The sequence below is a fragment of the Aotus nancymaae genome, unplaced genomic scaffold (genome assembly GCF_030222135.1).
Source record: "Aotus nancymaae isolate 86718 unplaced genomic scaffold, 86718_ANA_hifiasm-v0.15.2.pri h1tg000038l, whole genome shotgun sequence".
Lineage (NCBI taxonomy): Eukaryota > Metazoa > Chordata > Mammalia > Primates > Aotidae > Aotus > Aotus nancymaae.
In genome coordinates this window covers 3,894,502-3,922,294 of record NW_026988452.1, presented here as the reverse complement: position 1 = coordinate 3,922,294, position 27,793 = coordinate 3,894,502, and the positions used below count along the sequence as shown (strand labels likewise).

At 39.4% G+C, this 27,793-nt stretch overlaps 1 protein-coding gene across 6 annotated transcripts in view; it reads left to right on the top strand.

Moving 5' to 3' along the window:
• Positions 1 to 27,793, top strand: part of MOBP (myelin associated oligodendrocyte basic protein) — a 107,405-nt gene that overhangs the window by 44,039 nt on the left and 35,573 nt on the right. For 2 of the 6 annotated variants that reach the window (XM_064360115.1, XM_064360114.1), the window contains exons 5-7: positions 168 to 390; positions 6,903 to 6,997; positions 10,840 to 10,923. The gene's annotated coding sequence lies outside the window, so the exon portion shown is untranslated. Of the gene's footprint in view, positions 1 to 167; positions 391 to 6,902; positions 6,998 to 10,839; positions 10,924 to 11,037; positions 11,473 to 14,798; positions 16,244 to 18,401; positions 20,484 to 27,793 lie in introns of those variants that run through there. The other 4 variants (XM_064360116.1, XM_064360117.1, XM_021666601.2 and 1 more) reach the window with 4 other exon arrangements.

Sequence of the window (27,793 nt, the reverse complement as noted above, 5' to 3'; positions counted from 1 at the left end):
TGGCTAGAGACTACCAGAATTAAGAAATTAAAGAGAGGGATTTTGCAGAATAACCTCAAAGCTAGTCTCAAAATTCACAATTATATTAACTGAGCTCAGAGAGAGAGAGACAGAGTATATATCACCTACCAATGTCATGTGTTTTTCTTTTTCTGTTTGTAAACCAGATTGAAAAGAAGGATTAGGCCAACCCCAAAGAAGAAGTGACCAAGGAGGAGTTTAAAGTGAATGAATGACCTCGGCTTCTGGACTCATTGCTTCACAACCCATCTACCCTTGGACGAGTTATCTGGCTTCAAATATTATGCAAGGGCAAACACCTGCTGATGCAGCAACTGCTGATGCTCATGGTCCCCATGGCATGGGGGCCTCAGGGCAGCCTGCCTGGAGGTGAGCAGGGGTATCTCTCTGTCTTATACTCCAGTCAGGGGGTTCCAGCCGTACCTGCAGGCTCCAGAGCTCAATGCACAGTTCTTTTTGTTTCACCTGCAGTCTTTTCCCCAGGATGTGCACAGGCCTCCAGGGTCTTTCATGACTCAGGGTCAGGGTGGCTCAAGAACCAGTCCACATGTTGTCCTCCAGATATTCCCTTCCATCCCTTGCATCCTGTTGCTCAGCCTGACTTTCAATTTTTAACTTTCTCCTTTGTAATTAATCTATCTGAGTTTCTCTCTTCCTCTGTGCCATTTGGTTTCCTTAATTAGTTCCCTGTGCCAGTCAGAGCCATAATTGGCTCTGGGGAAGATCCAAGTTATTTTCTGAGTAAGATATTAGGCTGCTATATGATCCAGAGATGCAAAGAAATCCCCAGAGAGTGTAGGAGTTGTCTAAATCCATGTGTCAGATGTAGCCAGCGAGTTGTGTCAGAAGCAGAGATAAAAGGCATGAAAAGCAACCCTCTTCCACTCCTCAGGCCCCTGTCTTCATCCTTACATGGGGCTTTTTGAACATCTCCTCTTGGCCCAGCTAGGGTGAGAGCAAGTCCTCTAAGGCACTGCGTTTGAGCCTTGCTCAGCCCATCTGAATGATCCCAGTTCTAGAATTGACTGCTTTTAAATTGTGTGACCTTGGGAATGTTATCTGGCTTCAACCACAATGCCCTACCTTAAGTCCCTCTCCCAGGTGATCGTAGATACAGGGCTGCTTCCCCGCAAACCCTCTCCTCCTCAGGACACAGGCTCATGGCCTTATGACACTTCACGATCAGAAGTGGTGCTCAGAGTTCCTGTTTCCACATGTAACCCCCTAATTCCTGGGAAAGCCTGTGGCCTGGTCCCCCCAGTGCTTTCTCTGGCTGGTCCCTCCATATTTTCATCTGAGGGTGGAGTGAGATCAGGAAAAATAGGAGAGGAGCTTTACCTTGGGGGAGAAGAGAAGTGTGCAAAGGATGAGTTATAGGAGGTTAAGCAGTCTAAGATTCCTCTCCCTATGTAGGAGGCCATTTCCTCATGTGAGGGCGTTCCTCATTATAATTGAACCCAATTATAATGGGACAGGGTTGGGCATTGACTTCCCGTCTCTTCTCTCTGTTTTGTTCCCACTATCTGTAGCCCAAAAATCTTGGGAGGACTTTGATCTTTAGTATGGGCTCTTGGTCAGGGCCATAGGAACTAACCCCAATCCTTATTCCACCTGGCTCTACCACATCCCCTACACACAAACACATGCTATGGGGAGGGAGTTTGTCCCTGTGTCAAGTGGATGATCCTTAGATCACCTTGTGCTCCTGTGGAGTGGGGTGTGTGTGTGTGTGTGTGTGTGTGTGTGTGTGTGTGTCGGGAAACAGCTTTGAGAGGATGTCTTTGGGCTCTCATTTTCTCTCCCAGGCACAAATACTGGGTGGCAGGGTGGGGGAGCTTCTCCAAGTCCCATGTCAGGTGCTGCCCCCTGAGGAGCTTGGCCACTGAAACCGATCATGAGATGATTGTACGCTGACACACCTTCAGGGACCTGGCCTTGACTTAGGGCTCCACTGTGTCCTCAGCAATGGCCTTGCAGGAGACCCTCTTGGGTTGCTTTCCCTATTCAGCCTAGAGTTGGGGTGGTGGGAGAAGAGGGGTTGGAGTGAATCCATCTCTATTCAAATTCCAGCTGGGATTACTCAAGGAGTCTTCCTGGCTTGTTTTGGGCCCAAACTTGGCTGCATTGTTTATTAGCTCCCAAAGTCGGGATTGAAGAGTGAAAAGATGCAGGCAGTGAATCCTTCCGCACACTACTCCCCAACCTCTCCAACGCTTTTCTACTTAGGAGGCCAGTGGAAGGGAGGAGAGGCCTTGCCCTAGCCCACGGGGACAAGGCTCATTGTTCTTCCAGGCTTGGTCCACTCTGCTTTTGATTCTGAAGTTCTTTCCCTACCCAGCAAGACTACGCTTTCTTGCCTTCTTTCTCTTCTTTCTTTTTGTCCATGTAGATGGTATGTTGTGATATATTCTCAGTGCCTGTGCCCACCTTGGAACTCTGTTCTTGCTGTTCATTCTGCATGTGATACTCTGGGCCAAGATCTTTGCACAGGTGCCTCAAATATCACCTCAGAGGTGCTTCCCTTGAAAACTCGGTGCTATTTCTATAGTTGCTTTATTTGATCACTCTAAGTTTTGTTGTCTTCATAGCACTTATCACCCTCTGGAACTATTCTGTTCATTTATTTACTTGTTTAATGCTTGGCTTTTTTCCTGTCCTAATGTAAACTCCGTGATTGCCAACAATACCTATTTACTTGCTACAGCACCCCCGTGGCCCACCACCCCCCGGTTCCTGGCACTAGTAAGAACTCAATAAACACTTGTTGATGGAATGAATGTTTCTTTGTTGTTTTTTATAGGAATGTTTTTTCAAAAGTTCAGATATTTTTGAGAAGTCAAAGGTGTCTATTGTATTGAGCAACAGGGAACTGTTGGTGACTGTGTAGGACACTCTCCGTATGACGTAAATGGGAGGCGAGGAACAGGAATTTGCAATTGTAGATGCAACTCTCTCCACTAGGCTTGACTTCGAAGGAAGGCAGAGGGGTAGGGCAAGGGCTGGAGTGTTGCATTTACTGAGAAGGCACATGAGCATGTGGAACTGCTGCTGGGAGGGCGGCGGTGGAGTGGGTGTGTGAAGAAGGAGGAGTGGATCACTGATGGAGCCAGCAGTGGAGGAGTTGAGGGGGCCAAATCGGGGTCAGTGAGGATCAGGCATGGAGCAGGGGTGCCTTTTCACTGGAAAAGAGGGAAGGAGAAAAGGAGAGTGTGGATTCTGGTGGATTTGCAGGACATTGAGGCAGTTTCTGCCTGTGGTTTTGATTTCCTCTGTAAAGTAAGAGATGAGGCGGCCTGATGGGGTGCTGGTGTTGGGGTCAGAGGCATGAGGATGGGAGAGAGGGTTATAAAGACATCATTTCAAATCATGTCTTTGAAATCGTCTATATAATTCTTTCTCCAGATGAATTTATATTTTTATTTATTTATTACAAATTCAAGATAACATTTTGCCACTACGTTTTTGCCCATAACCTCATATTTAGATCTAAATCCTAGATCTAAACTTGAGGCTCATATGGTTTCAGGTGGAAGAAATAAGAGTTGGAGAAAGAAAGAAATGCAGAGTCTAATCTTCCCAGTGAATAAAGGTTCATGAGGAAACTTTGATGAGGGGAAGCTATAAAAATTCCACCAGATTACAGGGAGATGGAGCTGTGCTCTGAGACAGTAATTTGTTCCCTGTCCATCTAGGCTGCTGTTGTTACACCAAAGAGTGAGTTATAAAAGGTTAAGCAGTCCAGTATTTCTCTCCCTGTGTAGGAAACCATTTCCTGATGTGAGGTGGGTTTGAACCCAATTATAATGGCGTTAAACTCAGGGCTGGAAGGGCCCTGGTGGGGGAAGAGGGCTTCCTGCCTGACTCCACTGCACATGTCTCTGTCCCGTTAATACCACCATTGCCAGGTACTTACTATCATCTCTGCTTGAGTAAAATGCAGTGTCCTTAGTGGACAAAGATGATACTGTTGACATAAGAGTAGGGTGTGCAGTTGTTAGTTGGAGAGAATTTGCATCCTCTTCTTATTGTAGTACAGGTACACACTTGCAGGAATGCTTGGGTAAGGGGAGTGATAAAATAACTTCTTATTGAGCATCAACTATGCATTCACCTTATATCACAGGGTACTTTGTGTTTGTAAATGGGAAACAGGAGAAGTTGTCATGACCCCCATGGCCGCTGAAACCATGACCTTTACCTTACCACCATGTGGCAACCCAGAAGTTTCTAAACAGAGAATGGTTTAGAGTACCCAGGGGTACTTGGAGATGCCACTGTATGAGATAAGGGGAAAGTGGAGCCAGCAGGACTCCAGGCCACACCTTCACATCAACAAAAGTGGTGTTTAGTGTCTGTGTTGACTTCTAACTGTATGTAGATAAAGGATTCCACTGGAGCAAAGGAGTCTGACTACTCTTTCACAAATGCAACAAATATTGATAGAATCCTTACGTTAAGTGATTTTCTAAATGGTTTACTGAATTAAAAAGTGTACTATTTGACATCACAGGTTTGAGTTTAGTTGGCTGGCATTTCAGTGACTATTTCCTCTGAAGCAACAATTTACCTATCACCAAGTTCAGTGCTTTGACTTTGATCAACTGACTGGGTTTATCCAAAGTACAGATGAGCAAAAGAACACAGATTAGAAAACAGTCCTGATAATTAGTCCTGTATTTTTAGTTTTAAACAAATTTATGTAAAAGCATTATATTTTACAAGGCACTAAAATCCGTTTCTGTTGCATAAGCTTCATTGACATATAAACAACATTGGTAAACACAAAATAGATTTGAGGAGAGTGGAGGAAATAGGAATCTACAGCTTAAGTCGTGGTCTTACTTCATAGCAAATCTGTTATCTATCAGATTTCCATCATTTGGCGCAAAAAGATCTCTTAATAAAACTAAGTTCTAAGAAAGTATTAAGTCTGATTACCAACATTAATATTGGATTTTGAAGCATATGAACTCTCTTAAGAGTCAATTCATAATCAGGCTGGAGATCTGTGGGACCCAGTAGTGGTATCTGGAGAGGCTGGTAGGTCCCTCTCTAGAACCCAAAAGGTGTAAGGATTTTGTAGAGGGAAAGGTAAATAATGCCAAGTAGCTGGGGTCTAGGAAGAAAGTTTTCTCTTGGGGCAAGAGGGTGTAAGTTCCTAAAGTTCCTTCAGCAGGGATGTTGGTCCTTTAGTTAGGAGGTTTAAAATCACCAGGAAGAAAGGGTGAGGAAAAACGTCTGGGCCCATGTTTGAGAAGGTGGCTGATGGTGGTTGAAGGCCTTTCTTCGATGAATTAATGATGCATATTTCTGATAAACATGGGAAGTTATTTACATCAGCATTAACTAAATCTACCCTTCATGCAGAAAGGAAGAGCTCTTAGGTCATTCTCTGTTAATGAAACCATACCAGGGTGAATATTAGAGTGTCTCTGAAATACACTGAAAATACTTCCCTGGCTCAGGTAGTGGCCAATGCTACCTCCAGGCAGTTTTCCTTGATTAATGATGCAATGGAGATATCCTATTGCATCCACCATCAAGGAGAGTTGGTCAGTCTGTCACTCAGAGGAAGTGGGACTCAATGGACATTCTGACTATTTATTAATTCAGTCATGTTTACATGCAGATCAGAGAGTAAAGTTTTTCTTTACATCTTATATATCCTTCTCTTCCTAGGTGGAAGTCCATTCACAACCAATTCACTGCTAGCAGACCTTTTTCCTAACAAGAACAGGTGGATGGCATAGTGGGGATTAGAGCACCTCAGCACTCACAGGGGCATCCTGTGGGAGCCAGGCTGGCTTCTAGGACATCTTATTGATGGAAGTTATTTAGTGGATCTTCTCGGATTTTATTTTATTTTTCTGATCTCAAGAACATCAATCTTTGGGTTTGTTACCTGTAATTTTTGTGTTAGGAAGGCAGCATCCTTCTTTCCAGGAAGAAATCTTGATGCATGAAGAAGAAAAAACCTGGTATCCTGCCCTGTTTTTGTTCTCATGGAGATTCAACAGATTTTTACATAATCTGTTTTTACTATAATTCACCCTCCATTTCTTGAATTCTTTGTGAACATCCCTTTCTCCTGTGAGCTGACAGCTTCTGTTCTTTTTCTTGGAGCTTATGAGCTTTCTGAGTCAGATCCTTTAGCAAAGCCCTGCCAGCTGCAAGATTTTGCATTTATTTTCAACTAGAGCATCGACTGGCTGCAGTAAAACAAATTTTTCCAAGTTAAAAATTTTTTTCCTTCCAGCTGATGCCTTGCTGGCAATTATTTGGCTTAGACTGTAAATGGCATCTATTTTTTTTTTTCCAGTTCTTGTTAATGTGGATTTCGGCATTGTCTGATGACCCTAACTTTTCATCTTACCGTGGTAATCTGCCAGTTAACCCTTTATTTTCAAATCATCTAGTTCATTTCCTTTGCTATGAGTTTTCTCCTCTGACTCAAAGATCAAGATCACGTGGTTTCAGCTATCTAGTATATTTATTCATAACTACAACTGCATTATTTTCCTAAACCACAGCTTCTTTCTGAGACTTGAGATCTTATCTGATCTGCTCACTACCTCAGTAGGTAGGGGGTGGGGCAGGAGCAGTTAGGGGCAGAAAGAGGTCACAGCCTTCTATTTACTGCAGCCTCCACGTACCCCTCCAAACAATCTGTACTGCCACCTCTTTCTCTTCTAACTCCTATCTTCCATCTCTTTGTTCACCTCAATGCACACACATCTCTGATCACAATAACTGTTTTTTTTTTTTTTTACAACTTAAATTTGCAGATCTTGGTTTGTAGATTTGTAGCAGAGCTACTTAACCACCTTTCTACATTTTTATCACTCTGGACTTACACCCCTCTTCATGCTTTCTCTCTCCAGATCTCATCCCTAGCTGTTAACTCTGATTCTTCCCAAACCAGCCCTACGTTGACTTACGCAGTTTCCTACCATCAAACCGCCAGCAGTGACGCCTGGTAAGGGTGCTGACCCACAGCCAGGTGCATTCTTTCTCCCGGTCTCTCTAATTCCCAAATGGCCTGGTGACACAGTTACATTAGATTATGTTGGATTAGTTCTATCACTGCTGAATCTGCTTCCTTAACTTGTGCTCAACTACAATTTTAACTTACTATTACTTGGCGTTGTTTTAAGTCTTCAAAAGTCCTCAGTTAATACTTGAACACAGCTTTTCATGTGACACTTTTCCTCTTCTGGTTTAAGTTTCTTTTTGATGAGCTCTTGGGGTACTAGTAAGAGAATTTCTGCAGTCCAGAGAAGGAGGAGGGAGCATCTGGTGCCAAAGTACGAAATGTGTTCATGAGTGTGTGTGTGTGTGTGTGTGTGTGTGTGTGAGTGTGTGTGTGTGAGTGTGAGAGAGAGAGAGAGAGGGAAAGAGATTGATCTTTTTACTTCTTGTAGCTTTCTTCTTTCTGCTGCTGCTTGTATTTTGAGAGAGGTGAATTTCCTCCCTTCAATTCCCTGTGTCTCCTTGCTCAAAATCATGCTGACAGGAGGTCATGGCTCCTGATATAGTAAACCTCAGGATGGTCCTTACCCATGCAAGAGGTTTGGCTGGCAATTCACACTAATTTCTTCTCCCTTATGACTTGTAAAACTCAAGTACTTGTGAAAATGAAAAAACTTCAGTGTATATATCTCACCCAACAAGGCTTTATAAAGCTGCTTCTGCTTCTCAGGGTAGCTCTCCTCTCTCTCTCTCTCCATTTTTTTTCTTTTTTTGGGACAGAGTCTTGCTTTGTTGCTCAGGCTGGAGTGCAGTGGCACAGTCTTGGCTCACTACAGCCTCTGCCTCCCAGACTCAAACAATTCTCATGCCTCAGCTCCTGAGTAGCTGGGATTATGGGCGTTTGCCACCACACTCAACTAATTTTTTGTATTTTTAGTAGAGATAGGGATTCACCATGTTAGTCAAGGTCGCCTTGAACTCCTAGCCTCAAGTTAATCCTCTGGCCTCAGCCTCCCAAAGTGCTGGGATTACAGGTGTGAGCTACACGCCTGTCAAGGCAGCTCTGTATTCTAAACATTAAGGTACCATTAGGATAGAACTAATTTAGAGCAATGTTACATAGTGACTTTCTCATACAGGGAGTGCAACAGCCAGGTTGGTTATACCAGAACATTATTTATACAGGGGAAAAATCAGGCTTATGTGTGTGTGTGAATATAGAATTTATTTTGTCTTAAAATCTGAGCCTCCTGTTTAAAGTTTTTTAAGGGACTAAGCAACTTTTGCTCTTCACTCTTAATGCTTTTTCTTTCAGAGCCCACCTTTCATGGAACCCTGCAGCACTAAACACTTTTATGCTTGTAACATATTTAAAAGATAAAAATAAAAGTGTCTGCTCCCAAGCTCATGGGCAAGTCCACTCATCACAAGTGTTGCTGGCCAACAGGGTCAATATTTGCTGACTGAGTAAATAATGAAATAGTATTAAAGATAAAGTCATTTAGGGTTTTACTGAGAATGTAAAAACTCAAAAATGAAAATTCCAACTAAAAAGCAGAGGATCCAAACCATAACTTTTGATGCCAAAACTCTTGCAACTACCTCAGAGTACAGGCGAGCACACCTAAGTGTATAATACCATCTTCTCCTCTTATGCTGCCATCTCTTCCACCCACATGGGGCTTGATGCCAAGAATCACAGTACACTGCACATAACCTTTGTGGACAAGTGCTCACTTTAATTGGTTGATGGTCTTGTGGTGGTGAGTGGGTATGGGAGTAGGGTGTGTCTGGACTAAAGGTATGGGATCAGGCTAGTTCTCACATTCTCACCAGAAATAGGAGTTGACCACAGCTGCTATTGCTTCTCCGTCATTGGGAGAGGTGATATGTAAGGTGGTTGAGAGTGAGGATCCTGGAAACAGACATCCCTGTCATGGATTTCTTGTTTGAGGATTATTACTTGTGTGAACTTTGACAAAGGATTGAAGGTCTCTAAGCTTTATTTTACAAGTGAAGACAATAAAAAAAAAAAATCAATCAATTAGCATAAAGCTTGCATGTAGATAGCACTCATACAGTAAAACAAAAAAAATGTTGCTTATTCATATAGCAATATTTACTATTTGCATTTGCTCTTATACTTATTTGCATACTTGTTAATTACTTGCCCCCACCACTAGAATGTAAACCTCATAAGAGCAAGAACCATGGCTTTACGCCTTGATGTTGTTCCTCATTTTTCCACCCCAATTATTTGATATGGACAAGTTTTGTTTCCTGGAATGTATGGAAACAGTTTTGAAAGCATGGCCTTAAATCCCCTTCTGATCTACTTTTTAAGCCATGATGCTATTGATTTGGCAGGGTATGGATTTGGTTTAATTTCTACTCTACTATAATAAGCAGACTTTGTCTAGAAATGTCCCATTTTTGTAATTAATTTTTAAAAGATAATTATATCAAGAAAGTATTATAAAAGTAAATATCTCTTTATTAAGATGCACGCAGTATCAACTTTTACACAAAAGGCTCCATATGCTATAAGATTTGCAGTAAGTTGCCAACCCCTTTTCTAAAACTTTCAGGTTGTTTTTGCCCTCCAGCTCAATCAGTTATTCAAGAATTACATCTGTGATTTAGGCAAAAATGTGACTTACATGCCCTGGTCCCTAGTGGGGAATAAAGCACGTGAGGGGCTGCAGCTAGAGACCCTGTGCTAGCCTAGGACCAAGTGCAAACTAATGTCATCCATTTGGAGCACAAGAAATGGGCAGAGTCCTTCTGCTGTGACCAGTGAATTTTGGATGCACTGCAGTCCTCTGCTTTCATTATTCAGAGTATCTAGAAGTGGATGATTGATACAAGTCAGATCTTCCACAAGAACGCTTGCCACTATTCCACAGAATAACTCTCATGATCAAGGTGCTTGGTCCTACTTAAGCTAACGAAAAATTGGCTTTCACCAAACAATAATCAACTAATCTAAAATCCTTGGATGTTACAAATCATTTTTCCTCTGCCCTGAGCGATATTTCTATGGTATTTTTATATAGGCTTATCTGTAATTAATATTTATAAAGTAAGATTTCATTGGAGTATATTAGCCTCTCAAAATAGTATAAAGTATAATCTGATATATATTTTGATTTTTAAAAACATCTGATTTGTAAACATACACTCAATTTCTTCTTAACATATGGCCTAAATCTTGACTATTTTGCTAAATTTTAATACCTTCCCACAAGAGCAAATTTAGTACATTAACACACCTTCTAGTTGTTGGCATTCTGAAAGTATTGGCTCAAAGAAAGTGTCAGGAAAATGGGCAAGAACACTGTAATCTTGGAAAGAGCATGGAGTTATGTAAAAAAACTGGGCTGGGACATGGTTTTATTTCTCACTAGCTGTATGAGTTTGGGAAAGTCATTTAACCCATCTGTGCCTTAGTTTCTTAATTAATGACTGACTTGCCTTTCCCACAGTGCAATTGTACAAACCGAGGGAAATTAAAGTTCTAATTTATCCCTGCAGAGTCCTGATGGCTAAGAAAGAAAAAAAGAAAAGGAAAGAAAGAAAAATTTAATAACATTAAAAAATTGTTAATCTAAAGGCTTAGCACACCTAGATGAAAATATGTTTTCTGAGGGGATATCATAATGAGGGGGAGGGACTCGGATTGCCATCCTTCAGGCACCTACCCACCATTTTTGGTCAAGGAGCAATATCTATTTGTGAAGAAAGGAGAGAGGCCAATTGGGGGTGCTTAGATATAACCACTGGGGGAATTACTGTGGGTTGAACAGCTGCATATAGAATTGTAGTTTGACAGGTTTTCCCGCCCATTAGCACTTGGAAGATGCCATCCTATTGTCTTCTGACCTCTATAATTGCCACTGAGAGATCTGCCGTCAGTCTGCTTATCCTTCCATGGTAAGTAAATTGTGTTCTCTCCTTGTTTTTAAGATTGTTCTCTTTGTCTTTGGTGTTCTGAAGTTTCACTATAATGTCACTAAGTATAGATTTATTTTTATTCATTCTGCTCAGGACTCAAGTTTCTTCAATCTGAAGATATATATCTTTCTTCAGGGACATGTGGAAAAAAAAAAGATGTTGCACAACCATCAAAATGGCAAAAATAAAAAAAAAATCAAGTGTTGGCAAAGATGTGGGGAAAATTCTCATAAACTACTGATGAGAATTTTTAAACTATTATGACACCTTTAAATTGAAATCTAGGGATACTAGCAGAGGAGGAAATTGTATAACCTGTGATGAAGCAATTACAATTTTAGGCACCCATTCTAGAGAAAACTTGAATTCATAGAAAAAGGAGACACACATAAATCTGTTCAATGAATCATTGTTTGGCATTAAAAAGAGAAGAGAGAGTTAAAAAACTTTTAACCAAAATGTCCACCAATAAAATGAGTGAATCACCTGTGGTATATTCATAAATAAAAATCTTAAATAGCAATTAAAACAAATCAGATATACACACATTAAATAAATAAATTTAGAGCACAAAATGAGGAACATAAAAAGCAAATAGTAGATGGCAAATGTAATATAATGTACTATGCATAAATTTTAACAAAGCACAATAGTATATTCCATATTGCCCAATAAGCAGAAGCCGTAAGGCCTCACACTTTCCTTATAATGCAATAGAATAAAAATGACAACAAAGTAAAAGGGTATCCCAAAAATAAAACTATCGTTTCAGGAAAAAAAATTTAAAATAACTCCTGGTTTGAAGAAATAATAGAAAGTGAAAGCTATCTATAAATGGTTAACAATATTAGGTGGACATATTTGTTTGAAGAGATAGGTGGAATATAGATGAAAAGCCTGGGGTATCTTCAAGGTTATACGTCTTAGAAAACAAAAATACTTGTTTGGGTTCAATTTTGGATCTGGTCTCGTTCTTGTGGCTCCAGATGATTTCTGACATGGAGAAAAATGGGGAAGAGTTGAAATACATCCTTCCACCCAAACCCTCCTTTAGTAATAGGTAAGAAAATGCAGAAGAAAATAGAATGTTGCAGAATGTGGAGGGATGTAAAATGGACAGTACTAGGGTAGAGGGAAGCTCAGATTATAGGAAAGAAAGAGCATTAGGAACCATCTTGTGCTAGGAACTGCTGTGACCAAGCACAGTCAGATGCCAAAAGATCCAACAAGGCCATGACTCTGTGCCCTTGAGTGAACACAACCATTCCTAGCCAAGTTTAAGAGGCAAGTAAAAATATGGGGGCAATGTCAGACAAAGTCTTGTTCAAGTTATGGGGCTAGGATGAGAGAGAATGCCACAGAGTAGAGAGGAAGAGTGATAGATCCAGGTGAAATACAGCTCAGACTGCCACGACCCCAGGAAGAGGAATCAGGCAAGTATTGTCCCAAGGCAGCTGGAGGGTGAGGCCAGAGTGTCCTGGCTTCCTTACTTGGGGATACCATGGCTATCTGTGGAAATTCCAATAAAAAGGCAGGAAAATTTGACTGGATGGAATCTTCAGGTAGAAATGTTTCTCTTGACTAAATTCAGGTGCTAAATAAACAACAAAACGGTAGCCTCTACTATGAAGCGTTTCCAATGATGGGATATCTGATGCCATTACATTCCTGGGAATAACATGGTGAGGTGCAGGGTGGTGGTGGTGGTGAAACATAAGCCAGACCACTGTAAGTGAGAACAAATTACTGGCCCGGCCCAACCCACACCTAATAAGAAATTTAATATCCCTTTGGCCTGTTTTAGATTTTGGCAAAGCTAGGCCCATAGTCAGTGCTTGCTGGGCTCTCTCTTCCACATCGTCCAGAAAACATACATTTACTATGGAATGATTGTGGAGGTGAGAGTATAGTGCATATTAATTCGTGCAAAAATTTAGATGTTAGTGCAGAAATGTAAATGACAAGAAACTACTGAATTCTCTGTCTGTTGTGGAAATAAAACCTTCTGGGGATGAATCAAAACTATCTGACAATTACTTGAAACAGGTGGATAGCTAAATGTAATGTGCCTTGGATATTATAACTAAAAGGTGCTATAATCCAGTTTTCTTTTTGTCTTTTAAGGATTGGTTCTGAGGCACACTACCAGTAAATATTGCAAAAATTACATAAAGTTTCAAAAGCTACTCTATGTAAACTTTTTTGAGTGGGAATTTTCAACCATAATGTCTGGCATATGACTGATAATTCTGAATGTTAACTGATTTTATGTTCTGATGTTTTGACTGGTTTTGGGAAAAATTTTGGGAAAAAAAAAGAGTTATCCTTGTAAATACCCAACAACTGGGTCTCTGGGTAAAAAGTCCTAATTTATAGAGATTGCTAATTTCCATAGTGTAAATATTTCCACAATGCAGGTTTCTTTCTTTCTTTCTTTTTTTTTGAGATGGAGTTTCACTCTTGTTGCCCAGGCTGGAATGCAATGGTGCGACCTTGGCTCACTGCAGTCTCTACCTCCCAGGTTCAAGTGATTCTTCTGCCTCAGCCTCCCTCCTGAGTAGCTGGGATTACAGGTGCCCACCACCATGCCTGGCTAATTTTGTAGTTTTAATAGAGATGGGGTTTCACCATATTGGCCAGGCTGGTCTCGAACTCTGGACCTCAGGTGATCCATCTGCCTTGGCCTCCCAAAGTGTTGGGATTACAGGCGTGAGCCACCACACCTGGCCTACAATGCATATTTCAAGCTATGAACATGATGTCTCTGGAGTTTACCATTTATCTTTTAATTGGCAAATTTGATGCAGAATTGGGAAGAGAAGCACACAATTGACTCTTGTCAACTGGCACAGGCCAACGCCAGTGCACCACTGTGTGTATCCATGGCCCTCTGTGAAGTTAGAGTTTACTACTAAAATTTCTGCTCCATAAATATACAAAGGCATTAGTAAGAGAAAAAATATAAAGGGAATATAAACTAAATTCAAACTGGGGACCTCAAATGGAGAAAATTGACAGATAATATTTTTGTGACTTTGAAAAGTAGCATTTGTCTAGAATTACCTTTTATTGTCTTTTTTTGTTTGTTTGTTTGTTTTGAGATGGAGTTTCGCTCTTATTGCCCAGGCTGGAGTGCAATGGTGTGTGACATCAGCTCACTGCAACCTCTGCCTCTTGGGTTCAAGCAATTCTCCTGTCTCAGCCTCCCAAGTAGCTGGGATTACAGGCACCCACCACCATGCCCAGCTAACTTTTTGTATTTTTAATAGAGATGGGATTTCGCCATGTTGGCCAGGCTGGTCTCGAACTCCTGACCTCACGTGATCCACCTGCTTTGGCCTCCCAAAGTGTTGGGATTACAGGCATGAGCCACTGCGCCTGGCCTATTACTATCTTTTATTAAGCAAACAGGGTATCTATGTATCATACTAAGTGTTCTGCGCTCTTAGTTTCTTTGGTGTTCACCTAGATGGAGGCTGGGGCTTCCTCCTTTCAGATATTGGTGCTAACGTGATGCTGATCAAAGAATTGATGGGACCTGCACACTGTAAAGCTGGTTTCAGGATGGCTGAGCTGAGGGTCAAGAAAGAAGAGAAGATACTGACTGCCTGAATTTTGGGATGGTGGCACTGAAATTATACTTGTGATTTGGCGTGACAATATATAGCTCTTTGTGATTGTTAACATTAATGAAAACAAGAAAAATTAGTTGCTCAAAAGTTGAAAAAAATGAATTTATAAACTTTTTATTAGAGTAAGGCAAAGAACATATTAAAATAGAAGTAAATTAGAAATGTCAATAAGAACCCATGGACATTTTTTAAAAGGAAATTTTATCTCTTCTGTCCCTACAGTGATTTATGCTCTTGGATATTTTTGCTGTCATCCTGACAAATTCCAGTTGGAATGTGGAACAAGCTTATTTGTAGACCCAGTGCCAGTGGCTTCTAAAACAATTATCTGAAAAGAGAAACCACTGCCTATTGGAAGGATAGTTGATTCCATACCTCGAGCTAGGGAAAATAATCAGAATTAGTCTGTGAAATCTAGATGTTGAGAGAAAGCAAGATTGCATTAGGGCATCAGAGAGTCATAAGTCCATAGGATGCAAAAAAGAAGATGAAATAAAATTGCCTGAAAACGCACCTGAATTTCTGACGTTGTTTACTGAAAAGGCTGGGTATTGATAAATCCCAATTATGTGAGGTCTGCACTTGAGAATTTATAACCAACAGTTTGAAAATGCAGGGTGTTGTTTTTTTCTATGAGGAGACAAAACAGTCAAGTGAATATTGCAGGACATTATCACAGTATCAGAGATCTTTGTGAAATGTGGTTCATTTGCTAGAAAATAATGCAAGCCTATTGGAGAGAATCAGGGTTTCTGTGTTGCTGCTAGGGATGACCTTAGGGGTTGTAAGTCACACTTTTTCCTTAGTCTGCCAGCAGCAGCTACACAGAGTACGCCTACCTCTTCTCATGAAAGGCACGCTGAGTTTCATCAGCTAGTAGTGTCTGGGCACTATTGCAAGTTATGTCATGTTGTTTATGGCCATTTATCCAACAGTGTTTTTTTCTGTGCAGGGGGCTCTGCAGCCTCATTCTATGCTATTTTTATTACCATGTGTCTGTGTGCCTCAGGTGGCAAAGCAGAAGCAGCTTCTCTACCCTCAGCAGGGCTCACTATGACTCACTGTAAGGGAGGAAAATCTTATAGATGTCAGAAAATGTTAGGTAAGTGGACAATGATAAAGCACCAAGTGATCAGTATTAAAGAGAAAAACAGTAAGTTTGTGAAGGAGAGATATCAAAGTTAGTTTAAAAAAAGTAGTAGGAGAAATATCAAGTAAAGGGACAACACTCCACAAAAATTTAGATTGTAACTGAACTTCTCCTAAAGAGATTTAAAAATGAAGTAAAGGAAATACATGAAGGAAGAAAGTAAAATGCTGAGGGGTAAATTTGACCATGAATACCTAAGGTTTTGAAAAACATGCTTACACTAAAACAACCAAATACACAAAAATCCAGTGGAAGAACAGGTCAATACAATACCAGTTGATGTCTCTAAGAACTAAATATATAAGAAGTGAAAAAAAATGGCCAGTTTAACACCAGCTGTTGCCTATAACAACATGTTTATTTGCAAAGTCCGCATTTTACATACATACTATGGTTTACACAAAATTGGAAGGAAACCAACTAACAACAGATCTGTCATCAACACAGGATAGCACAGCACTGAACATGCGCAACTAGGCGGTCAAATCACTTTCCCCACAGGAGGCGGCAGGGGGAGCCTGATGCTAGCAAGAAGTGAGCAGCCTGATGCTAGCAAGAAGTGAGCGGGATGGTCCAGAGGACAGCGTGATGGAGGTGGGAATTGGGTGGTATCAAGCGAGGAACGCAGAAAGCAGGGCTTTGGTGTTGTATACATGCATAAATCCTGAATGGGCGTGTGAGAGCTCGGAGCCCTGCCATGGACCGTGTTGTCTTCCTTAATCACTTCCTTTTCTCTCCCATGTCACTGGGACAACACACCTAGGGTTTACTAGCTAAAATGGGTTTGGAGCAATCAAGACAGCCTCCTGCTCCAAACAAACTGCTCTCCTTGCTCCTAACATTTATGAAGAAAAGGTGAGACTCCTGGAGAGAGGGTGAAAGGGAGGCTGTCAACATAGGAGCATCTGTCCTTAACTGGCTCTTTAAATAACTGTAGGTAACGTGTGGGGATTTGGGACATTCTGCTCTGGACACCATTGAAAACCTATTTCCTGGATATATGTAAAAAATCCAGAAGGTTCTATCTCTAGATCTTCAGCAAGTGGGAGTGACAGGGGCCTGGATGAGATAAGAGACTCGTCTTGCCTTTGCAGACAGTGAATGTCAGCTTGAGGAGAAGAAAAGGTGGATTTCATTGGTAATTACTGGGGTGGGCTGATTTGTCAGCCTCACTGTAAACACCCGAAAACAACTTAGGGGTATTCTGAGGACTTCAGATTCCTCTCTTCACAAGTTGGGGACTTGAAGTCAATTTCTATAGTCACAGGCAGGTGAGTTCATAGTCAAATCATGTTCCATGTAGAATTCACTCATTCCTGCTACTCACTCTTTGACCTCCCTGGCTTTGCTTCCTTACTCAGACGTAAAGGATTTCTATCATGGAGCTTTTTGATGTTGCTCTGATTCTTCCTGGCTCTTGCTATCACAATCTGAACCTTATGGAGCCCATAAGCGTCCTGGGGACATACGATGTCTCTGGGGACAAGGAGATAATGCTGAGGGAATGGGAGACAAGAACTCAGGGGAGCAGTCCCTAAAGCACAACGGCTCCAGGAGTGGCCCAACTGGATGGAGCGTCCACTTGTCACAAGTTGAAAGGTCCTCAACAGCACCAGAACAAACTCACCACGCAATGGACATTGTTAAGTGTTCAGGCATAACCAGCAATGCTTCCAACTGTTGTTTTTAGAAAAAAACTGAATTATTCTCATCCAACCACTTAACCATCACCACAGATCCTTAAATACCATTTTCCCACTTCCACTGACATGTGTTAAAGATTTACTTTGCTATGCCCTGTTAGGTATTTTATAAGATCACATGTTATCTTGTTTAGCCATAATGCAATAGTAGCTTACAGATGAGAAAAAATATAAGATTTAGAGATCTACCTTAAAAGTGACACAGCTGACGTTCAGAGCACTTGAGATTCTGATACCCATGCAAACTCTGCTTCTCATTCCTTATTTCCCAGTAAATTTCAATGAATTGAAACTGCCTAGTGTTCCCCTGCAGGGCTGGGGGTCTTAGGGTGCCCTTCCTAACAGATGAGTGGTTCCTGCTGTTTCCCTCTCCCCCATGTGAGTGGCCAGGATACTACTATGTGCTGTCTGGCCAGTGCTGGCCACTTGGTGAGTCACAGAGGCTTGTAGGGAAAGTGGCATAATGCAGTTACTCCACACTTGGACCTTTCAAACCCAGGCAGAACAAGATCAAATGTCAAAGGCCACAGCTTCAAATGGAATCTCTGTATTGAGCAAAACCCTGGTTCTCAAACTTTTCTGGTCAGGTTTCAGTTTGTGCTGGATCCTGATTCCCCCCAGATTTACTCCATCATCCTTCTCATTCAGCTTAATAAAATGCGGTCACCATTTACCGACCTAATACTATGTGCCAGACACTGAAGCCCTTTAGATACTTAATTTTTACAAAACATTTTGAGATATGTAGCCTTATTATCCAAATTTTATAGAGGAAATAAATCAGCCCCAAGACGTTAATAAGTGGCCCAAGATTTCAAATTAGCATGAAATGTGGCAGGGATTTGAACCAGCAGCCAGAATCACTGGCTTTCTTGACTTGCATATTGACCTGCCGTCCCTGGGGTTCTTGATTCTGCTACCTTGTCTGACTCCGGACATTGACCACAGCTCTTCTTTTTTGTTTCACCTCAGTGACTCACAGGCAACGTGGGATCCTCAATTTCCAGCTACGGTTTTGTATTTTTTGAACTGAGGATATCATTCAGCTGGACACTTCCTGACCTGGAAGTTTCCTGATCCCATTGGCAACACCACCCAAATGTTCCGGGCTTAATCTTTTGAAAAATAAATGGGCTCCTTGTTCCCGCTGAAACCCACCTCAATGTTGAAAGCCAGGACTAACTTATTTCTAAAGCCAGGCAGGACCTGAATTGGTATTTGCTGGGTCAATGTCTGTCTACACTATTTCCTACCCATTAAAAGACCTGTAGAAGTCCAACTATAAAATAGAGGCTTATTGTTCTTTGTGTCAATGGCATGTATTATTTTGGCTATGCTAGGTTGAAGTAACAAATATACTCAAGTTGATGAATAGCTCAAACATAATAAAAACGTGTGCTTTGGCTCAGGTGACAATCCTGGGCAGCTGTGTAGGCCATGAGTTAACAAAAAGTCTGGATTTGCTGGACACTTTTCCTCCAGTCATTTAGCCTAGTTTATAGAACAAGTCCTGGTTTATATTTAGAACAATGCCTGCTCATTTTCAGGGGAAGGGAAATGGTCAGATATGTATCATTTTTGCTCCATTCCCAAAGAGAAATCCAACACTTTTATGAGAGTCTCATAATTAGGTTTCCACTCAAGGACTTCCTGAAAAAAATGCACCTGGATTTCCAATGTAAACATGTTTGTGTGAATCAGTAACCTTTTTCTTCTGTATATCATAAGAAAGCAACAGATGAGGTGTTTAATGCTAAAATGAAACACGATTTTAGCAAAACTAGAGACAGATAAAAGTTTCCAAAAATTAGGGCTTCAGGAAACAATTAAAATAAGCACAGGAGCTGAAAATGCATGGTAAACAGCAAGCAATGATAAACCTTAGAAAACACCAAAATGAACAAACAAAAAACTTAAAAAAAGTACCCATCACCTGCACATGGACAGTTGGGAAAATCCAACTAATTCAATGCTGAGAAAAATAAAAGGTAGCTGACCAAGCATCAATGGAAAGGTATAATTTAAAAAGTCAGCAAAACCCATCGGATGAAGAATACCAGAAAAGCTTTGTAACCCAATATTTTGCCATGAGTTAAAAAAAAGAAACCCTTAAGAAATCAATTGCCACTATGAAGAAAGATTACCAAGTAGAAATGAAAGGACCCAAGGGAGGAGATAAAATGTGAGCTGTCAAAAACAAAAAATAAAAAGCAATACCTCAGTACAAAGCAACTCTGCAACTCCCTCATTTATCTTTTAATTGGCAAATTTGATCAGTCAATAATATTTCTAAGAGTTCTGGGCAGGTCAAAACTACCTCAGGCAACCCCAAAGAGGGAGGGACAATAAACCCACCTTAACTCTACCCTTCCCACAAGCCTTCTACAGAAGAAAATATGCAAAAAGTAAACAGACCACAAGCTACAAAACATAGAAAGGAGAGAGCTTATACATTTAATAATAACAGAACAAAGGCCAATTGCATTTGTTATATTACTAACTGTAAATGGGTTCAATTAACCTATTAAATGAAAAAGATTTTCAAAGTGGATCACAAAGCAAACTATACACAAGAGAAACATCTAGAGCAGAGTGATTCACAAAGACTAAAAAGAATGGGCAAAAGTGTATCTGAAAACCCCCTTCACACACAGAAAAAAAGGTAAGAAAGGTCACAATCTTAATATCAAACGAATATTAGTTAATGCCAAAAACTATGAAATGAGACTAGTGCTCTTTATATAATACTAGTATGCAATTGATACAAAGGTAATGAATATCTGTGCACAAATAACACAACACCAACATTTATTAAACAAATTACAGGGTATGAAAGGAAATGAAGATCAAAGTACAGTAGTAGTAGGCAAAAGATAAGCAAAGATGTAGACGTCTTAATAACAAAAGTAGTAAGATAGACGTGATTTACGTGCATGAATCTATTATTCCTGTGAATATAAGTGACAACGGTAGATTTGGGAAAATGACCATGTATTATCCCTCAAGTAAAACCTCAATAAATTCTGCAATGGGAAAAAAAGAAGGAAACAAAGAAGAAATTAATAATAACAATGAAACTCAAAAGGATCTTTTCCCCTGGATGTTAGAAACATTACCATCACCATCACATCTCTCTCAAGCAATTTTTTTTGTTAAAGGGGAAATACAAACAAAAATTACAGTATTTTGAGAAAACAAAGAAAATGAAAACACTACAAATCATAAGGAATACAGCTAAAGCTATGCTGAGATGAAAGTTAAAAGCCTTAGTTCTTGTGTTAGTCTGTTTGTGTTGCTATAAAGGAACACCTGAGCCTGGGTAATTTATAAAGAAAAGAGGTTTATTTGGCTTATGGTTCTGCAGGCTGTACAGGAAGCATGTGCTGGCATCTGCTTCTGGGAAGGCCTCAGGAAGCTTCTAATTATGGCAGAAAACAAAGGGGAGCCAGGGTATCATATGGTGAGAGAGGGAGCAAGAGAGAGATGCCAGGCTCTTTCAAACCAGATCTAGTGGTAACTCATAGAGTGAGAACTCACTCATTACCGCAGGAGGGCACCAATCCATTTATGAGGGGCTAACCCCTGTGGCCCAAACACCTTCCAGGGATCACATTTCAACATGAGATCTGGAGGGGAGAAATCATTCAAACCATATCAGTTCTCATATCAATGAAAAAATAAACAGTGAAAGTACATGAAATAAGCATCCCACTGAAAATGTTACAAAAAACCAGTAAAATAATCCAAAGAAATATAGAAGAAAAGAAAAATGAATATGAAAACAGAAATTAATGAAGTAGAAAAGAGAAAGCTTAATAAATCTGAAAGTTTATTTCTTATTTTTTTCAAACCCAGATCTTTGATTCCATCTCACAAGGATCCATACTTGCCACAGCTGTGAGTGGGGAGCACATGTGGGCTCCCTTAGTGAAGATCCAAGGTCTCAGCTTCCAACCCACTAGTCAGAAAAGTCTGTTTAGTAGTCAGTGCCCACTCAGCTCCTCAGCTCCTTCCGTCCTTCCTTCCTTCTCTCTTTCCTTCCTTCTTTTCCTCCCTCCCTCCTTCCTTCCTTCCCTTCTTCCTTCCTTCCTTCCCTCCCTACTTCCTCCTTCCTTTTCCTCCCTCCTTCCTTCCCTCCCTCCCTCCTTCCTTCCCACCCTCCCTCCTTCCTTCCTTCCTTTTCCTCCCTCCCTCCTTCCTTCCTTCCTTCCTTTTCCTCCCTCCCTCCCTCCCTCCTTCCCTCCCTCCTTCCTTCCCTCCTTCCCTCCTTCCTTCCTTCTTTTCCTTCTCTCCCTCCTTCCTTCCTTCCTCTCTCTCTCCTTTCTTTCTTCTTTCTCTCTCTTTTTCTTTCTTTTGTACTTATGTAAAGGAAAACTACTAGTTGATATAATTTCTAAAAAAAAAGAAGAAACAGATTAATGAAATAAAAACTGATATGAGAAAAATAATGACAAAAACAAAAAATTAAAACAATCATGACAGACCACTTTTCTCAACTCTGAGAAAAATCTTTGAAAATCTGAGTAAAATGAAAATATTTTTAGAAAAATATGATTGACTAAAACTGACCCCAGAAGAAATAAGAGCATAAACACATTGTTTGAGTAGAATAAATAAAGTCACCAAAGGGCTGCTTCTTTAAGAACTCAGTTAGGCATGATAGTTTGACCATATAATTCTACCAAACTTTAAAGGAGCAGCAAATTTCAATACTCTGTAAACTGTTCTAGGGTTTAAAAGATAAAGAAGTCTGTCAAATACTATATCTGGAGATTATAACATTAATGCTAAAACCTGACAGAGAACTTGCATAAAATAAAAAGTACGCACAAGTTTCTCCTATGATAATCATACAAAATAATATATATTAACAATCAGACTCCAACTCCCACATTTATATCTCCTGCTCAGATCCATTTCCTGGGCTTCAGAGAACCATAAATCCAACCATCCCACAGATGTCTCCAGTCAACCTCCTCCTAAACAGATGTCACACCTTTCTTCAACCTTGTTCCTCTTGCGTTTGCAAGCCAGAAATCTGCAATCCCCTCTATATTCATACAGCTATTCAATTGCTAAAGCCTCTTGAGTTCCACTTCCTCATCGGTTTCATCTTCTCCCTCACCTGTCTGTGCTCTAGAGCCTCATAATTGCACCCTGAATTTCTGCAGTGGACTTTTAATTGGTATTGCTGGCTCCTGTGCTTCCTCTTCATTCTTGATACGAAACATTATCCAAGTGCTCTTTCCAAATTGCAGATGCAATCACACCTCTCCTCAGATTGAAATCCTTCATTTAGTCCCCAGCCCATTTGGATAAAGTTCAAATCTTTTAGATGTAGCACACCAGGCCCGTCATGGCTGCACTCCCTATTTCTCCAAACTCTCTGTCAGTGCTACCCAGTGGGCCCTTGTATCCCAGTGATACTAAAACTACCTGTGGCTTCCCAAACACTTCATGCTCTTGGTCATCTCTGCAACTCAGTTCATGCTATTTCCTTCCTCGTGGAGCAGTTTCTTTAAACTTTTTGCTCGTAAACCTAAAGTAAATTTAAAAAGTTTATACCCTTGACGTTTTAAATAAGTTTAAATAGTTGCAAAGACTATGATACAACATATTGTAAAAACTGACATTTTAAAGTAAAACTCTTATATCACTCTTCTATTGTGTTAAATGAAATCTAAATATCATAGCAACTTTATAATTCATTAAAATATATAGATAAGCTATACTTTCTTTCTTTCTTTAATTTAATTTTGAAACAGAGTCTTGCTCTGTCGCCTAGGTTGGAGTGCAATGGCACGGTCTCGACTCACTGCAACCTCCGCCTCCGGGGTTCAAGCTATTCTGCTTCAGCCTCCTGAGTAGTTAGGATTACAGGCACCCAATTCCTTAACAGTTAGAAATTTTTAATCAGTTCCCTTTTCCTTTGGACTAATGTTTTCATTTCACTCCTTTAACATTTTTTTCTAATGTAATATACTTACTGTTTTACAGTCTTTTTTTAATTACTATACTTTAAGTTCTGGGGCACATGTGCAGAACATGCAGGCTTGTTACATAGGTATACATGTGCCATGGTGGTTTGCTGCATCCATCCCCCCGTCATCTACATTAGGTATTTCTCCTAATGGTATCCTTCCCCTATCCCCCAACCCTCTGCTATCCCTTGCCTAACCCCCAACCCCCTGACAGGCCCCATTGTGTGATGTTCCCCTCCCTGTGTCCATGTGTTCTTATTGTTCAACACCCACTTATGAGTGAGAACATGTGGTGTTTGGTTTTCTGTTCTTGTGTCAGTTTGCTAAGAATCATGGTTTTCAGCTTTATCCATGTCCCTGCAAAGGACATGAACTAATCATTTTTTATGGCTGCATAGTATTCCATGGTGTTTTACAGTCTTTTATTCAGCATTCTATAACACTTCTGTGCAGAACACATATTATACAAAATAAAATTTCAAAATTTCTTGTGATTGAGTCATTACAATTATTAGTACTTTCACTTGGTAAAACAATATAAATATACTATATTTAAAACCTAGTCATTAAACCTAAGTTCTAAAATTTTAAAAATCAGGACCATATATTTCAATAAGATGGAAGTAACTATTTTTTCAGTTAGTACACATTTCTGTCGATAAATACTAATTATACTCAGACCAAGGCAGAATTAAGCATGAGTTTAACTTCTTTTCTTTCTTCTTCTTCTTCTTCTTTTTTTTTTTTTTTTTTTTTTTGAGGTAGGGTTTCATTTTGTCACACAGGCTCACTGCATCCTCTAACTCCTGGGCTCAAAGGATCCTCCCCATCAGCCTCATGAGTAGCTAGGACTACAGGTGCATGTCACCATGTCTGCAAATTTTTTAATTTTTTTGAAGAGACAGAGTCTTGCTGTGTTGCCCAGGCTGGCCTCAAATTCTTGGCCTCATGTGATCCTCCCTCCTTGGCCTCCCAGAGCACAGGGATTACAGGTGTGAGCCACTGAGCCTGGCTTTATCTTTTATTTTTATATAGAAAAGCACTGATAAGCCTCATTCGTATAAATAGATTTTTAAAAAGTTTTTCAAAGGTCATTGTTGCTTGATTTTTTGAAAACTTGAATTACAAATTAAAAGTTAGATTATGATCTATCAACCAAAATTATTTTTAAGAATCTAGTAGTAGTCAGTTCCATGAAGTTTTCCTTTCATTTTATCAAAAGCAAAGAATAGAAAGCCACCTGAGTTACAAAAAGTTTGTAGATTAGTAAACATTTACTTCCTTGCTCTCACATTGATATTTTACATAATCTCGTTTGTGTTATAGTTGGTGAGTGTGGCAGGCTCTAAGATGGTCCCCAGTGATCCCCTCCTCCTAGTGTTCATGCCCTTGTACAGTTACCCCACTTAGGTGTGGGCTGGCTCATTGACTTGCTTCTCACCAATAGACTACAGCAAAAGTGAGAGGATGGACCATGATAAGGTTATGTAAGATCGTGACTTATTTCTTTCTGTCTTTGTTTCTCTCTTACAATTATCTTGTCATACTGGGGAGGGTTGGAGGACTGACCTTACCTCCAACCAACAGTCACCAAGTTACTGAGATCCTTAGTCCAACAACACTTGAGAAGCTGAATCTTGCCAACAATCATGGAAGTGAGCTTGGAAATGGATTCTTTTTCAGTCAGTTCATCATGTGAAACCCCAGCTTACCCTAGAGAAGATGGTGATTGCCACCTCATGGAGATTGTGAGGTCAAGGGCCCAGTTAAGCCATGCCTAGATTCCTGACCTGTAGGAACTATAAGATAATAAATGTGTGTTGTCTTCACCAGCTAAATCTTGTGGTAATTTGTTTCACAGCAAAAGTAGACAACGAATACAGTAGGAAATGCAAATAATCAAAAGAAAAAAACTAGCTATTAAAATTGGAAAGGAGGATAGAAAACTATTTCTAGATGATACAAGGAAAACCAATACTATCAAGTGAAAACTGTGTACTACCAACAATAAGAGTTCAGAGTAAGATTGTTAGATGCAAAATTAATATACAGAAATCAATAGCTTTTAAGCTGACAACCTGATATAAAATAAAATAAAAATGTACACTATAAAACCATTTACAATAGCAACAAAATAATAAAATGCCTACAAATAAATTTAGCAAAAATTGTTTAAAAAATAGATGAACATTTGAAAGTACACTTGTTGAGAACAAAAGACCTGAACAAATGAAAATATATATTTATTGACAGACATATTGACATCATAAAGATGCAAATCCTACCCTTGTGATTTGTTCTACTTGTTTCCAATACTAGAGGTACATGTGCCTTAGCAAAATAAAATGGCTACATATTATTTATGGTGGCAGTGTAAACTGAGTCATTATTGAGAGATTTTTGGCCATAACAAATAAAATTACAAATACATAGGGATTTATCAATTGCACTTTGAATTTATCAGTTGCACTTTTGGGAAACCTATGTGTACAAGATACTCATTATAGGATGTTTAAAATAGTAAAAGATTGAAAATAACCCAATTTTTCATCAATAGGAACGTGGTTAAATGAAGTATGGTAAATTCATGCAGTGGAATAGTATGAAACAGTAAAAAAATAAGGTTGCTCTGTATGTATAATCATGAGAATATATCCAAGGTATATTGTTGGTGAGAAAACAAAGCAAGCCCTAGAACAATGTATATAAAATGATGCCTTTTATGTAAAGAGGTGTTAAGAATTTATATTTGCCATTGTCTGCATTGAATACAAAACTCTGAAATGACACTCTCATAAGAAAGGATATCTATTTAGGGGCGGGGTATTGCAAGGAACTAGATGTAAGTGGGGGTGATAGGATTGGAGAAGACATTTCATTATATATATTTTTATACTTTTGATTTTTGAGCCATTAAAAGAAAACAAGAATGATTCTGTGAATTAATAATAAAATAGAGGAAAACTCCCATGTCTTGGCAAGTCATTCAGGTACAAGTACAAGGATTTAGATTATTTTTAAAAATTTAATAATACTTAATATCAAGCTAGTTGACATTAATAAATACATTATCAGTTTAGTAGACTTTACTTAATGACTTTTTAAATACAATAATTTAATATGATTTATACTCTAACCTGAAATTACATTATATGCTGTTAGCTCTAATGTATTCATTCCATATTTTAAAATGTGAATGTATATGTATTTATAAATTTTCTATATATTGTGTATATAAATTTACATTTATTTATTATATATATGCAGATAAATGCATTGATTCTTATCAAGGAACGTGTACAGGATTAACCATGGTAACAGGTTGAATGATCCAATGACTAGTGGAATGACTAGGGCATACATTTGTGAGGTATGAGTGACAGCTCTGTAAAGACCAGTTCTAACTGTTAGGGATTGTTTTTACCCACATTTAAAAATGACCATCTGCTTTAAAAAATGCCCTATCCTTGGTCTAGTCATTTTGCTTCTAGAAATTGATTCTAGAATCATTCTAAAAGCCTTTTCTAAAGGAAAGCTTTGTGCACAAAATTAATCAAAATCATCTAAATGAATAAAAATAGTGGTAGAATAATCTCTACTTAGTGGAACATTATAAAATCATTTGCAGTGGAAAATGCTTGTGCTACAGTGTTAAATGAAAAATAGAACACAAAATCACACACACACACACACATTTCTCATTCATGGGGAAAAGAAACAACTGGAAAACATCACCAAAATGTTATCAGTGGTTATGACAGAGAAGCAGGAGTATTTTTTCCTTTCCTATATTTTTCCAAATCTTTCAATTATTACTTAACCTGTTTTGTTTTAAATGAAAGTGATCTGTTGAAGGAGACATGGGTTGGAGATAAAGATATTTTATCTCATTTTATCTCCAACCCATGTCTCCTTCAACAGATAAGATAACAGATAAGATAACATGACATTTCTCAGTGTCCTGTTCCTGAATGACCCATAGAAAGCTTCAATAATGAGTGGGTCCCCAGCCAAAAGCATGTTGCAAGCTTATATCAAACATAAAAAAATACCAAGATAATTCACATTGCCACTTGCCAACTGAAATTCAGTGTCAACTGGTAACTTGCTGGATTATGAGGAGAATGTGTTCAGTCAACAATATTCATCAAATTTATTGCAGTGGTTTGCCAGAGCACCAATAGAATACCAATAATGTTGTGGGCTGAAAAAAAAAATCATTAAAAATCAAGAAACCTAGAAGCACCTTTCCTAAAGGTATCTTACAAACTCCAGCTCTTCAGTCCCTCAATTATAAACAAATTTGTTCTGTGATTGAACAATTTTGGGGAAAACTATGTACTGTATTCCATTTATGGCGAGTAACAGTGCCCATTAGTGTGT